The sequence below is a fragment of the Calypte anna genome, chromosome 1, assembly GCF_003957555.1.
Source record: "Calypte anna isolate BGI_N300 chromosome 1, bCalAnn1_v1.p, whole genome shotgun sequence".
NCBI classification, from domain to species: domain Eukaryota; kingdom Metazoa; phylum Chordata; class Aves; order Apodiformes; family Trochilidae; genus Calypte; species Calypte anna.
The window spans coordinates 64,855,373-64,868,488 of record NC_044244.1 but is presented as its reverse complement, the minus strand read 5'-3'; positions in this window follow the sequence as shown (position 1 = coordinate 64,868,488).

The following is a 13,116-nucleotide window of genomic DNA, read 5'->3' as shown; positions in this document are numbered from 1 at the left end:
ATGAGAGGGAAGTACATAATTCATGCATTATAATTACATAACATCACTGCTGATCAGCATAACAGTGTAGCTGTGAATGGATGCGGTGTTTGAGGGGAGCTTTGTGTTGGTTGCACAGAATCATTGAACCATCTCTTCTCAGCAGTTTTACAAGGCAATGGTATTCACGATGGCCACTCAACCCATGTGGTAGTAGAGTATGAAGATGATAGAACACAAGTATTAAAAATACAGATATGACTCAAGTGGAAATTAGCAAACAAGGAGGATATGTTGCATGCAAAGACATAAAATTAACTAGGAGGACTGTCTTGCAGGTGGAAGACCAGCCTCTGTAATGATTTTAATGATAGACAAGTCAGATTCTCTATGTAGGCAATACTTTTGCAAATGTGGGGCGTAAAATTTATGCCAACTTTGTAAACTGAAATTTGGAGAAAGAGAGGTGTACATGTATGTGTGTTTCTTTGTGCTAAGTAATACTGAGAACATGGTTTCTTTCTGTTTTCTTTCTTAGAACAGACTGTTCTAAATGAGTTGCTTTTTCTTAATTGTTTAGCTTTTTTTTTTTCTCAATTCTTAATCTTCAAGATCAGTAATAGTGTTGAACTGTTGCTTGTACAATGGCATGGCACCATTGGTGCTAAGTGTTGAGGATAAAATTAATGGTGGCCAAATGCTCTCCCATGTTTGCACCATGGAGAAAAATAAAACCACAAAGCTGCAGAGAATTTTCAGGAGGCAGACTTCAGCAGCTTCAGAGAGGGAATATACATTTATGAAAGTGTTTCTTCATCCCAGTCTAGCCTACCATGACCATCTGACCACATCATAACCCTGCACATTGGGAACATGTGGCTAATCAAAACAGAAAACAGCCATTTTATATGGGTGCCTCCTTCCCATAGTGTGGAATTTATCAACATGCTGTGACAGCTGCACCTGCTTATCCCCAGTAAGCTGCACATTGAAATGTTATTGTAAAATGAACAAAACACAAACATCTTCAGATATTATTAGAGTTGTGTGGAGATGGTATTATTTTCTGGGCTCTCAATTCCATGGTACTCTGTTCCTCAAGAACAGGTAGACCCATCCCATAACTAGGCTGTCATACCTATCTTGATCGTGTGATTTTGTGTCTTTTGCTGTGCGGAGGGTTTGTGGATGAGGTGCATGAAATCCTTCTGTGGGCATTTGCCTATTGCCTGTTTGGTGCTACACAGCACCCTGTGCTAGCTTGACCATATATAAGCAAAAGAAGAAAGAACCCTTGGCTCTTTTACTGTTAACACTTTGTTATATATTAAGCCCTAAACCTTTGTGCTGTGTTGTAATGGTAATGACCCTAGTGCCCAGAGACACTATCCTGTCCAAGCTGAGTGAAATCCTCCTCCCCCAATGTATTTTACCTACCTCACAGGGGTGTTGTGAGGCTTGACTAATTTTAGCAAAGCACTTGAATGTCCTTTGATGAAAGGCATTAGAAAGTGCAAAGTATTATTTTATATGGTTGACCAAACTCAACATCAGTGACAGTATGCAGCATCATATTTTTAATTTCTACTGAACAAAAATCACATGCAGATGTGTTATAATAAAAAACCAAGCCAAATATTCTTTATTATAACCTCTACTTTGCAGTGAAGCCGAAAATTATGATACCCAAAAAATGTTCAGAAAACCAAGTGCTAAAATGCAAATTGCTTTGAGAATTTCAGAGAAGTGTGCATAATGGTCTGTCCCTTTGTGATTTCATTCAGGATTGTCTTTGATGACTTTTTTTTTTTCAGCACCACAGATTAGACCACATAACTCCTAGATATGCATATAAGTTTCTTTTCCACTGGCAAAGGGCAGGCTAAAAACATGTTCCAAAGTCCAAAGTTCATTTGATCCTGTGTATTCAGCACAGTGCACAGAAATTTCGACAGTTGCTTATTTGAGTTGAAGTTCTTGCACATTTATCTGGTGCTGGATGTAAATTAGTATTTTACTGGCCTTGAGCAACTGGTCTACCATAGTTATCAAGCCCTATGCATACCTATTGATGTACTGATAATAATTAATAATGCTCATATTACTGCAATAACTAAGGTTGAGCTGGCCTTTTCCATTATAGTTCCCCAATCTTTTTTTTTATCATACTATTTCACACTGAATCAGGATTAAACTTAAATGGATTAAATCCTGCTAAACTGCAGCTGGTTTATGCAACATTCAACTCCCCTCCATTTAAAGATATGTTTTTAGAAACTTTTTTTATTTAAGAAGCTTCACATAGCTGTGGGTGAATAGCTGATACCCCATGGAAAACTCTAATACAGTTTTCTTAGAAAAATCTATTTATTTAATTGATTTTATTTGTCTTTACTAGTCTTTGTCTTCTCTTGTCCTTATCTAAAGGTTGACCCTATTTTTATAATTACGATTGTAATTAGGAAGCTAAATACCCCAAAGTATTCATCATATGCAAATCCAGGATTTATTTTTGTCCTTTCCTGTAAGATGAGATGCTGCAAAATGTGGATCCAGTGTGGACATGGACTTCATTTTATAGAGATTGGATGAGCCTGATCTCTAATCAGCCTTTGTATGGTTGAGGATCTTTCACAGGTATTAATTGCTATGGCTTGCTAAATCATACAGGAAGACATATAAATAGACACAACTTCATCCCAGCATAATCATATGCCTATTGTAAAAATACCTACTGTATTTTTATAATATTGTCCACAACAAAAGTATCATATATTGTATAGCTGGTGGAAATAGTCATGTATCCACTGCTGATAGCTATTAAAATAGGTAGGTACTAATTGTAACTAGGGCAGAACAATATGAAAATATTCTTCTTAAATGAAATGCCACTTCTGCTGTAAGTGGGAGTACTTGGACATGGATTTGGTGACTAAAATTTCATATATCCTTAAGTACATCCAGATTTATGACCTTTGATAAACTTTTTTGTGAATTTGGCAAGAATTCTGATACTATGTTAAAAACTGAAGATTAATTTTGTGTAGCTTTTGTACTGTTGTAGATATTTCATTGAGCTTTAGAGTGTCATATGAAGTATCTCTACTGATGCAGGAGTGCTTTCCCAACAGAGACCCTGAACCAAAGAATTAAATCCTTAGTAGTAAAGAATAAAACAAGAAAAAAAAAAAAATATATATGTATATCTACATGAAAAATTCTTTGTGGAGATAATTTTCCCATAAAATGTCAGTGTCTGATTATTTGAGGACAGTATTCGAGGATGAGGTTACTTTTGTTTAGGCAATTAGCGACAAAGATTTTGTTTTTCTACATGATTATAGCTGCTACTGAAGTCAATGAAAATAGATCGAGGCAAATATGCGACCTTCTTTTTGAGGAAAAGGGATGCAGCTTTGGAAAATCTTTATGTGTATAGTCAATTTACTGCTTCTGTTATGACTACTTACCATATCAGTCTCCCTGTCATAAGCAGAGTTTATAGGCACAGTGTCGGTATGAGCATGAAGGAGTAGAAGAACCATCCTGCTTCTAAGCAGCCTGAATAGAGGCTGTTTGCCCAGGGTTAGATGGAGCAGTCCAAAAGCTGCTGGCTGCATGGCCCACCACTGCCTCCAGTCAGAAAGGCAGCTGGGAACCATTGAAGTGTAGAGAGGCTTCATCCAAGTTTTTCTCAGCTAGATAGGGAGAACAGAAGGTCCTTTTGCCAGCTATAGGTTGTGGGTGATCTTCAGAGGTTAGTGTCATTGCTTTGTGCTAGCAGGAAACCAAGGTTCAACTAGTATATTGCACAGAAAAATCTAAATTCCTAAGATCTGGTCACCTCAACTGGAAAATGTTGACCAAAATATTTGTAAGAGTCTAGAATATCATAATGTCCATTCTTCCTAAGTAGTTTCAAACAGTCAAATATTTTGCATATTCACGTATATATAAGAACACAGACAGTCTTTTTCTGTATGATATTTTTTTTAATGTTGATAATGTGTTTAATTAGTTTCTTGGGCCTTTTTCTAACAGATGGTTTGGAAGGATGTCACTACAAATTATCTGTGGTAATAATATAATAGTAGTTACTGTGCTATACTGGTGCCATCATAAAATTCAGATGCCTGTCTTTCTGGCACTGGTGACTGTGCTGTTCCCTTTGTGCATACAGAACTGTAAGAAACTGTCCACTTTGTTTCTCGTATGACAATGAGAGCTTCTACCTATATTAAAACCAATACTGAAACCACTCTGACTTGAGCAAATAGTCTAGGCTGACATGAGCAAGTTAGTTTTCCATAAGAAAGGGGAAAAGGGAGTGCTATATGTAAAGATTTTTTACCAATGTAAGGCCACATGCCATAGTTGGTGCAGAATATTAAAATGAAGAATATTTGGAAAAGCTGGTTGAACTTAGCTGCATCTTGTGTCTTTATAATCACAGTGGAGGCTAGGTCAGCCTCACATTACCTCCAGATGATAATGCAAGTGAGTTCAGATTTTATAAAGCAGTTGTGGAGCCAGTTTCACTGAGATGTGTTTAAGGAGAATCACCCACAAGAGCAAGTGCTATAGATCAAACCCAACATCCTTTCTCATTAAAAAATGCATTTATATGTAGCTGATTTGCAAATACTGAGATTAAGTGCAACTTTGCCAAGCAGCATTTCTGAATGCTTTGCTAATTTTATCTTCACTGTTTCCTAAGGATATCAAAGTGCTGTCAATAGAGAACACAGAACTGAGCAGTGCTGTGAGAGCAGAGGGGCAGTGCTGCAGCAGGCTTTAGCTAGAGTCACAATGTTTCCTGGACAGCATCATTTGGATTTGCCTGATAAGGGTAGCCTTGGTACAAAGGACAAAGCCAAGAGCCAAGATGCAGTCTCCGTTCTCTGTGGTATGTTTCATTACACTTAATATGTTCATTTCTGTAATTTCAAAATAACCTGTAGCCAAACTGATGTCACGTCTGTGGCTGCAGATCCTCCACTGGTGCACGGTGAGGTAGATCCATTGAAGTGATGGATGTGAATTACAGCTGAGGATCTAACCCATTGCTTTTCAAACAGTCCCCTGAGATGATGGCTGGGCTAGTGTGCAGGATATTTCCAGTATTTGTATCTAAGTTTGAGTAGTAGATATTGGATTTCTAATACTTTTTGTTATCCTTTTGCTGTTTTGTTACAAAATACTTTGCAATTGGTTCCAGTGTGATAAAGCATCGTAATATGTTTAAAGAACTTACTCTACTATGAAAAGTGTGGCTAATACCCTCTCTTTTTGCTTCAAACTGTAGATTTTGACAGATATGGACTTCCCTGAACATAGACACTCAGTGAAAAAAAATATTTTGACAGTTTCTAATGGAAACATCATTGTAATTACTGTATAACTACCCTGTACAAAGACAGCTTTATTATATGTGTAAATGTACTTTTGGTATGTTGTTTTTATGTTTGAGGAACAATAGGTTTTGGTGTGGGTGAGATGTATAGCCTGATAAAAGCAGAGATTTTTGTTCCCCATCTGATGTTTTACTGAAAGCTGTTTAGTTGCTCTATTTTTTGTAGAAGATAAATATAAGCCAGTTCCCTGAAAAATAATGGTCTATTCCACTACATACTTGTTAATGACAAAATGGATCATACAGCTGAAAACAAAGGCTTGATAATAAATTGCGTTATTTTCCCAAGAGACTCCACGTGTAAGATCTTTTGATACCTTAAGAAGAAAGAAGTCCTGCAGCGATTAATGCTGATTATAATGGATGAGTTCCTCTATTATTAGTCCCTAGACTAATTCTGAATTCTGTAATTAGTAGAACATATTTTTCCATCAGTTCTCAAATTTGTACTCTTTGTAATTCAGTTCTTGGTCAAATAAGAGGTAGAGTTTGCTTAGTTTAGGTACCATTCACCAATGGTTTCACAAAAAGAGGTGCCTGCAAGATCAGAATGCCACTTTCATTTAAAGGAAATATGGATCATTACAAAATTTCAGTTTTCTCTATGTACCATATAAACATGTTTGTATAGCTTCTCAACATTTCGCTTTGACAAAGCTTTCTTTCATTGGTTACTTATACTTATAGATCTTACTAAAAAAAATTCAACTCAGCAAAGCAGTTGGAAGTAGGCAGGATGTTAGACCATGTTGACCACAACTCAACAACAAATACAAGCCTGTAGGCAGCCACACTGTTTGCTGTAGGATTAATGTATCAAATTACACATATGGCTGGAACAGTCTTTCTGGAGAGTAATTTAGTTTGAGACCTGTTCCTAAACAGGTTTCAGGTGCAGACTATGGTTATGTGCTTTTTCTGAATTTGAAATCACAACAACTTTCTATGTAGGCAGTTGTTCTCTCTCTATCTCTGTGTTTTGTTTTTTTTTTTTTTCAAATTTAGCAAGGTTTTTCATTCGTTGTTTGAAGTATCCTACGACTTTGGAATGAAAGCAGAATTATTCTTTCAGTGCTAATTAACAAATATAGAACTAAGCAGCGATTTAAGCCATTAGCCAAATATATGTATGGGTTCCTATTACATTTTGGCAGAAAAGTTTTTTTCCATGATATGCCTTTAAGAATGATTCCATAAATATGGGACTGCTTTGTGTTCAACATAAAGTTTTTATTCCACTCTAAGTACTGATTAACTGGATTTTTTTTTTAAATGAGAAACAGTATCTTCTGTATTTTAAGCAGAACAAATCTGAATTTTTTTCTGATAGTAAAACTTTGTATATTCATCACTGTCTTAATTTTCTGACATGGAGACATAGCTAAGATAAATAACACTCAGCCATTTGATCACATTCCCATTTTAGTTGAGCTAACATTTTAATAGTTCTGAATAGTTCTGAAATAGTTCTGAAGTTGTACAATGAAAACCATGCAAGAAAATGTATTTTTTGATGTGAGGAAGTTTTCAAACATGAAAATGTTGAGCCTAGTAGAAAGCAGAGATCCACAAAAAATACAAAATTTAGGCTTAAAAGTACTGTTAAGCACTCCAAGATTAACAACACCAAGATTGAAATAGAGAGCAAAATCTGTCTTTTGTGCTTTCTAATTATGTAAATTTGGAATAAGCAAAAAGACTTTTCATTGGTAAAAGTGATTTCAACTGGAATGCAGTTCAAATTACTTTATTTAATAGACTCCTTGAATTCAGGCTATTATTTTCCTTTTTTGAGGAATAGTTTTCAGTAACAATGAGATGTGAAATATGTGCAATTATTTACCCATTGGATACAATTGTGTTCTCACTGAAGTCAGTTGGAGCTTTGACATTGACATAACTGGGAGTATTTTTCAAAACACTGTATTGTTCAAAATACATGTTTCAATGCCAGAATGTCTTTTTTACAATAAGGATGTTTTCTTCTGTACTGCACAGTCTTCTGAAAAGCCAAAGGGAATTTTTAAGGTCCTGATTTTGCAAAGCACAAAAGGCAACATTACAGAATCACAGAATGTTTAGGTTGGAAGAGACCTCCAAAATCATGCAGTCTAAACTTTGACTAACACCCAGTCAACTACTAAACCATGTCCTTAAGGATCAGGTCCAAATGCCTTTTAAATGCCTCCAGGGATGGTGACTCCACCACTGTCCTAGGCAGGACATTTAATTGATGCTTTGGGCACAGGTAAGCCGATCTGGGACCTAAATGAGTGTATTCCTAGTATCCTGCCATTAAATATTTCACTGTGATATACTGGCCTTGAACTTTGACTATTCTATATTCATGTGTCAGCAGAGTATGGAGACATACCCCTCGTGCCTCTTCTTTCTGAATTCAAGTCTGGAGCAGGAGTACAGGAGGCCCAAAGAGGTGCTGTGAGGGCCAGGAGAGAATGTTCATATTAGAAGGGGATACCAGTAGGTAGGGTGAACTATGAAAAACTAGGATATATTGACCCCAAAAGGGACCTTGTCCCTTCCTTTTTTACTGCATATATCTCTTCAGGAATGTTAAAAAAGTGCATGACCTCCTTGAAAGTATCCCTGAGAGTAGGGGCAGGATGTCAGGAAGAAGAAATGGCCCTTCCCTCTGAAATGCCAGTGGCAGCTCATCTCCTAATCAGACATCAGAAAGAACATGCTTGTTTCTTCCTCAGTGCAGCCACTGCAATCAGCAACACTTCAGACAGTGGTTGAGCTGCTTTCAAGTTGAACATTTTCATACAAGACCAAATAAAGAGTGGTTTGTCTTCAGTAAAAGCAGAACTTTGAAGGTACCCATTTGCTTTGAAAGCTCAGCAGCTGAGCTGGAGGGAGTAGGAGGGAGAGAAGTTAGAGCCTTTGATTTATAAATTGATTTAGCAGTATTTGCTATCTTTATAACAAAAAAATTGTTTTTACTAATTCCCTACTTACTCCTATTCCTATCAAAAAGTGTCTGGCTTCCTCTTAGCTGCACTTTCTGAGTTGAAGCCACCATGCAGAGTCCCACTGCTATCACAGACACTCTGGCTTCTGCATACAGCAGCCGAGCAGGACCAAGGCCTCAAGAGAAGGAAGAAGAAGTTTAATCAGCTGGTGATGGACCTGGCTTTTCTGAGAGCTGAGCACATAAACCTCATGCTAGAGAAACCATACTGAAAACAACATATTTGATGGCTAAGGATATGTTATGGATGGGATGGGAAAATGAGCACAAAGATACCTGTCAGAAAAGTGTAATGAACATAAGGCTGCAGTGATGCAAAATAATAAGGATATGCTTGGGAAATTAAAGCCTCACTGTGTTGAAACAGTCTTTGAGTTACCAGCCAGATCTATTGTGCCCAAAACCTAATTAAAGCAAACAAAAATTGCTGAATGGTTAAAAGGAGGGATCCTATAACTGTTTGTGTCTTGGGGCTCATATCAAACCACAGAAACTCCTCTGTGCTGAATGTAGCCCATACTGTCCTCTATGTCTGCACAAATATGTCTGAACACTGAGTCAGCTCATTGGAATTTGGACAAGTGGTGCAAGGCTGGAGCAGGCATTAGCAAGGCCCTGGTGAAACTTGATCCTTGGTTATGCTTCCAATGTGTCACTTCATCCCCTTTCTATCACAGTCCTGCCACTCTTCTCAGGCTACGACAACAGTAGGAAATAGAGGTAGAGCCTGGGTAGATTTTGCAGAGTTTTAGTCTTCATATCATCTTGCCTCCTATTAGAGGGCTGCAACAAGGAAACTAGGGCAGAGAGTTCTAAATAGCCTTGATCTTCCATGGTGAAAATAATCCTCCCCTCATCCACAAAGTGCCTCACTACCTTCTTCCTGAGTTTAGATGCAGCATTGGAGCTCAAGCCTTAGCATGTCACTTGCGTGTTGCAGTCTCTGGAACACCACGTTAATTACTGTACTGCTACAGTTTTAATTTTAGCACATATCTCTTTTCTTCCTGAACTTCTCAGGAAACACTTTTGTCACCACAATTTTTTTATCTTCTCGTTCTAGAAGTCTACAAAAAACAGGAGGAAGAGGGGGAGTATAATGAGATGCTATTACATGATAGTGCTATTGCAGTAATTCATTTCTTGTGGCACAGAACAGTTACCAGTGAACAATGTGTGTTTCTGGCACAATTATGAGATGTACCTTGAACTTTTCAACAGTAAAACTGTCAAAGGATTGCAGTAAGCACAAGTACAAATGTGAATCCATCCCTGAAAAAGGTGAAATAACTCACAGATGTGATTTTAATAAACTATTATTTTCAGAGGTGCCCTTTTAGATCCATTGACTTTTATTAATACCAAGTGTGTATTGTTTCCACACTACAGTCATAGATGTAACACATTTTTTCCCATCCCTCTCATAGAATACATTTCTATGGAGGCTAGAATAATAGTGTTGTAACAGAAGTCTTAGAAAAATGCCAGCATGTATTTCCATATGGAAAAGTGGAAATCAGAGCAGTTGTCTCTGTTTCAAAGCACTTAAAAAACAACTTCAGAAAGTACTTTAAAAACTAGGTTCACCCAAGCAGGTAAGCAACCCCAAAACAGACAAGTTACTCCAAAGGAGAACATGTCAGCTTCGAAAGCAAAATCACTTGGGGGAAGAGGATAATTTTCTGAAGGTTTGTGATCGTGTAAAGGGCAAGCAGAGGAAAACCTCAGGAAGCTGGAAGAGATTAGCACAAAGCATAGACACAAGCAAGAATTGAGACTATGGATCTGTGAAAAGTTTACAAAGAAGGCACTTTAGGCTAAATGCTGAAATAAAAGACTGAAAAAATATTACTGAAGTAATTTCACATCAACAAATTTAATTCAATGTCAAGGAGTTACACTAATCTTCAGTGAGACCAGTGTCATAGGAGATAGCTTAAGTTTTCATGTCACGAAGTCTTCACTGGACAATGTCATAAGATTAATGAAACACATGCATTTTAAAACATTCTTCCTGCAGCTATCAACAACTGTGAGACAAGTTATTTCTGCTTAAGATAAACAGTGGGTCATGGTTATCACTGAATGTGGTGGGTCTGAAAAGCATTCATTAAGAGATGAAGACTAGGGAAGATGAAGATTAGTACCTAATGTGACTGACTAGGCTGGATGGCCAGGAGCCTTGGTCAGGATTTCACCTGAAGTAAGATTAGTTCACAGAATTCAGTAATATCTAAAAGGTTGACTAAGGAATTTTTTTGTTCTGTTTAAATCTCCTTATCATTGAGGATATTTTTCAGTAGCTCATAATTCAACCTGGGGAAAATAGATGAATAAAAAAGAAGAAAAATTATCAGAATCATGGATCATAAAATCTGTCTCAGCATATCTCTTTACATAATTAATTCTTCTGTCACTTTGTTCAATACCAAAATTTCAAAGGCATGTATCGGTTTCACATTTACTATTTCTACTTGTATGGTATGACACTAAATTAAAATGGGCAAATGTTTAATTGATATAGATGCATGTAATTTCTGTGGACGCAAAGTACTCAAATTTAATGCATATAATAAACAGTAAATGAAGGTCATAGCTTTAAAATTATGTGTGTAATTGCAATTAGAAATTTAAAAGCATTTTGCTTGAGTTCAGCAATTGTACTTTGTATGTAGGACATAAAATGGTGCTACGCATTTGAGTGTCTAAGTGATTTGTTTAGGCTGTAAAAGGACAGTACTCTACTTCCTTCCTACGTATGTTAAAACTGAAGCTTCTGCTGACCAGATACAAACCTGACAGAACATAAAGGTACAGAATGCTGCTTTTGAAAAACTGAAGTAAATAGTGAGCTTTGCTAAAACCAAGGAATCACAGGGAATATATAATGAGAACTGACTCTGCAAACTTCAGTAAGTTAAGCCCAGCCTGTACAGATGAGTGAATAAACTCAAATTAATAGTTGATTCACTTTCAGCAGGGCAAAATAGAGTTTTTCTTCCTAATAAATATACTCACTTTCTCTGTACTAGCAACTTCTGATTTGTGTCAGAGTAGCTGACAGAAGAATTGTGTCTGCTGAGCTGAAGGCAGGGCAGGACTGGGACTTCCGTGTATCCTGGTAGTAATGATTCAATTAGTGCACTATCTAGTGCTGTTTTAGCAGAGATGGAGAGATCTGAACAGCTGAGACAAAGCAGTGCAGTACACTACTTCCAAAAAGCCTGGTTCCTGTGTGTGTTGGATTTGCCAAGCTTACTTGTTTACTAGATAGATGTCTGTATCTGAGCTAATTACTGAGGATCCCTGGGCCACCACAGAGAAAAAAATCCTAATAAATCACTTCATAAAATACGCAATTAATGCAGTAAGGTGGATAGGAAAGGTAAATACCATGAGTTTCCATAGTAGGATAATGTATATAGGTAGTATGAGGGCACAACCTGAAGTGGGTGATGAACTCCTTGGAAAAACTGACTCTAGTTACTGTAAATGGAATTAGCAACTAAAGCCCAACTCAGGGGGCTGGTAAGAATATGAATGTTAAAAATTAAACCTCAGACCAAGGGAGTCTCAGTAGGCCTATTGCTATTTTCCATTGGCCTCTGTCACTTGTGCTAGATGGGAAACAATATATCCTAATCAAAATATGTTTCAGAATATACACTGTCTGTTCTGACAGATGATAATCCTCTGATTGCTGCAAAGTTGATAAATTGATTCTTTCTTACATTCTGATTTAAACACAGATTAACTTTTTTCCCACCTCACTTGTGGGATAAGCTTTTGTTCACTTAATTAGTATGTAGGGTTTGACTATTTCCTGATTATATTACTCAAGAACAGACACAGAGTAGTGCTTTTGTCTAAAACTAGCATTTCTGATCTTCTGGAAGATAATGAAAGAAAAGCATTAACTATAGTGAATTTACCAAGTACAGCTCTTGTAAGGCAAACTTGATTGTTTTTTTGATAGAATTGAAAACTTATTGGATGAATTCAGAGTGGTAGCAATCATTGATTTGGATTCTAATAAAGCATTTGACATCAGCTTTCAAAATAATTCAAATTGTCCATGGGACAAACATGTTCAGATGGACTGAAGTTGGCTGAAGAACTGCTAACAAAAGATAACGAGAAATGGCAATCTCTAAGTCTTTGATGAGATTCTACTGGATGCCTGGCTTTGCTCAAGTTTTAATATCTCCATTAATGATTTCTCTGAAAGGAAAGAAAAAGCAGCCTCCGAATGAAATTTGCGGTGTGAGGGACTTGTTAGTAACAGTAAGGGTGAGGAAAATTTATGAAACCCTACCTAAAGAATAATGTGCAGGAATAAGATTCACCTCTAAGTGCAGGCTAATTCTCCTGGAAAAGATCACTCACAAATTCAGTTACTACATAGAATGGAGAAACCTCGATTGTAACATTGCCAATAGTCTAGAGGACTTACCAGAGCAAAGCAGGTACAAGTTTGCAATGAGTTATGGCAGCAAAATGAGCTAGTACTATTATGGCATCACTCTGTAATGCATATCACTGAGCAAAGACTTATAATCTTTGTCTACCAGGTAAGGATGGAAAGCAGCACAAGCCTCCCATAATCTAGGAGGAAGCAGTTACTGACCTGCTACAGCACGTGGACACTCACAAGCATGTTGGGCTGGATGGGATCCACCCAAGAGTACTGAGGAACCAGGCAGAGGAGCTTTCCAAGCCTCTCTCCCCTATG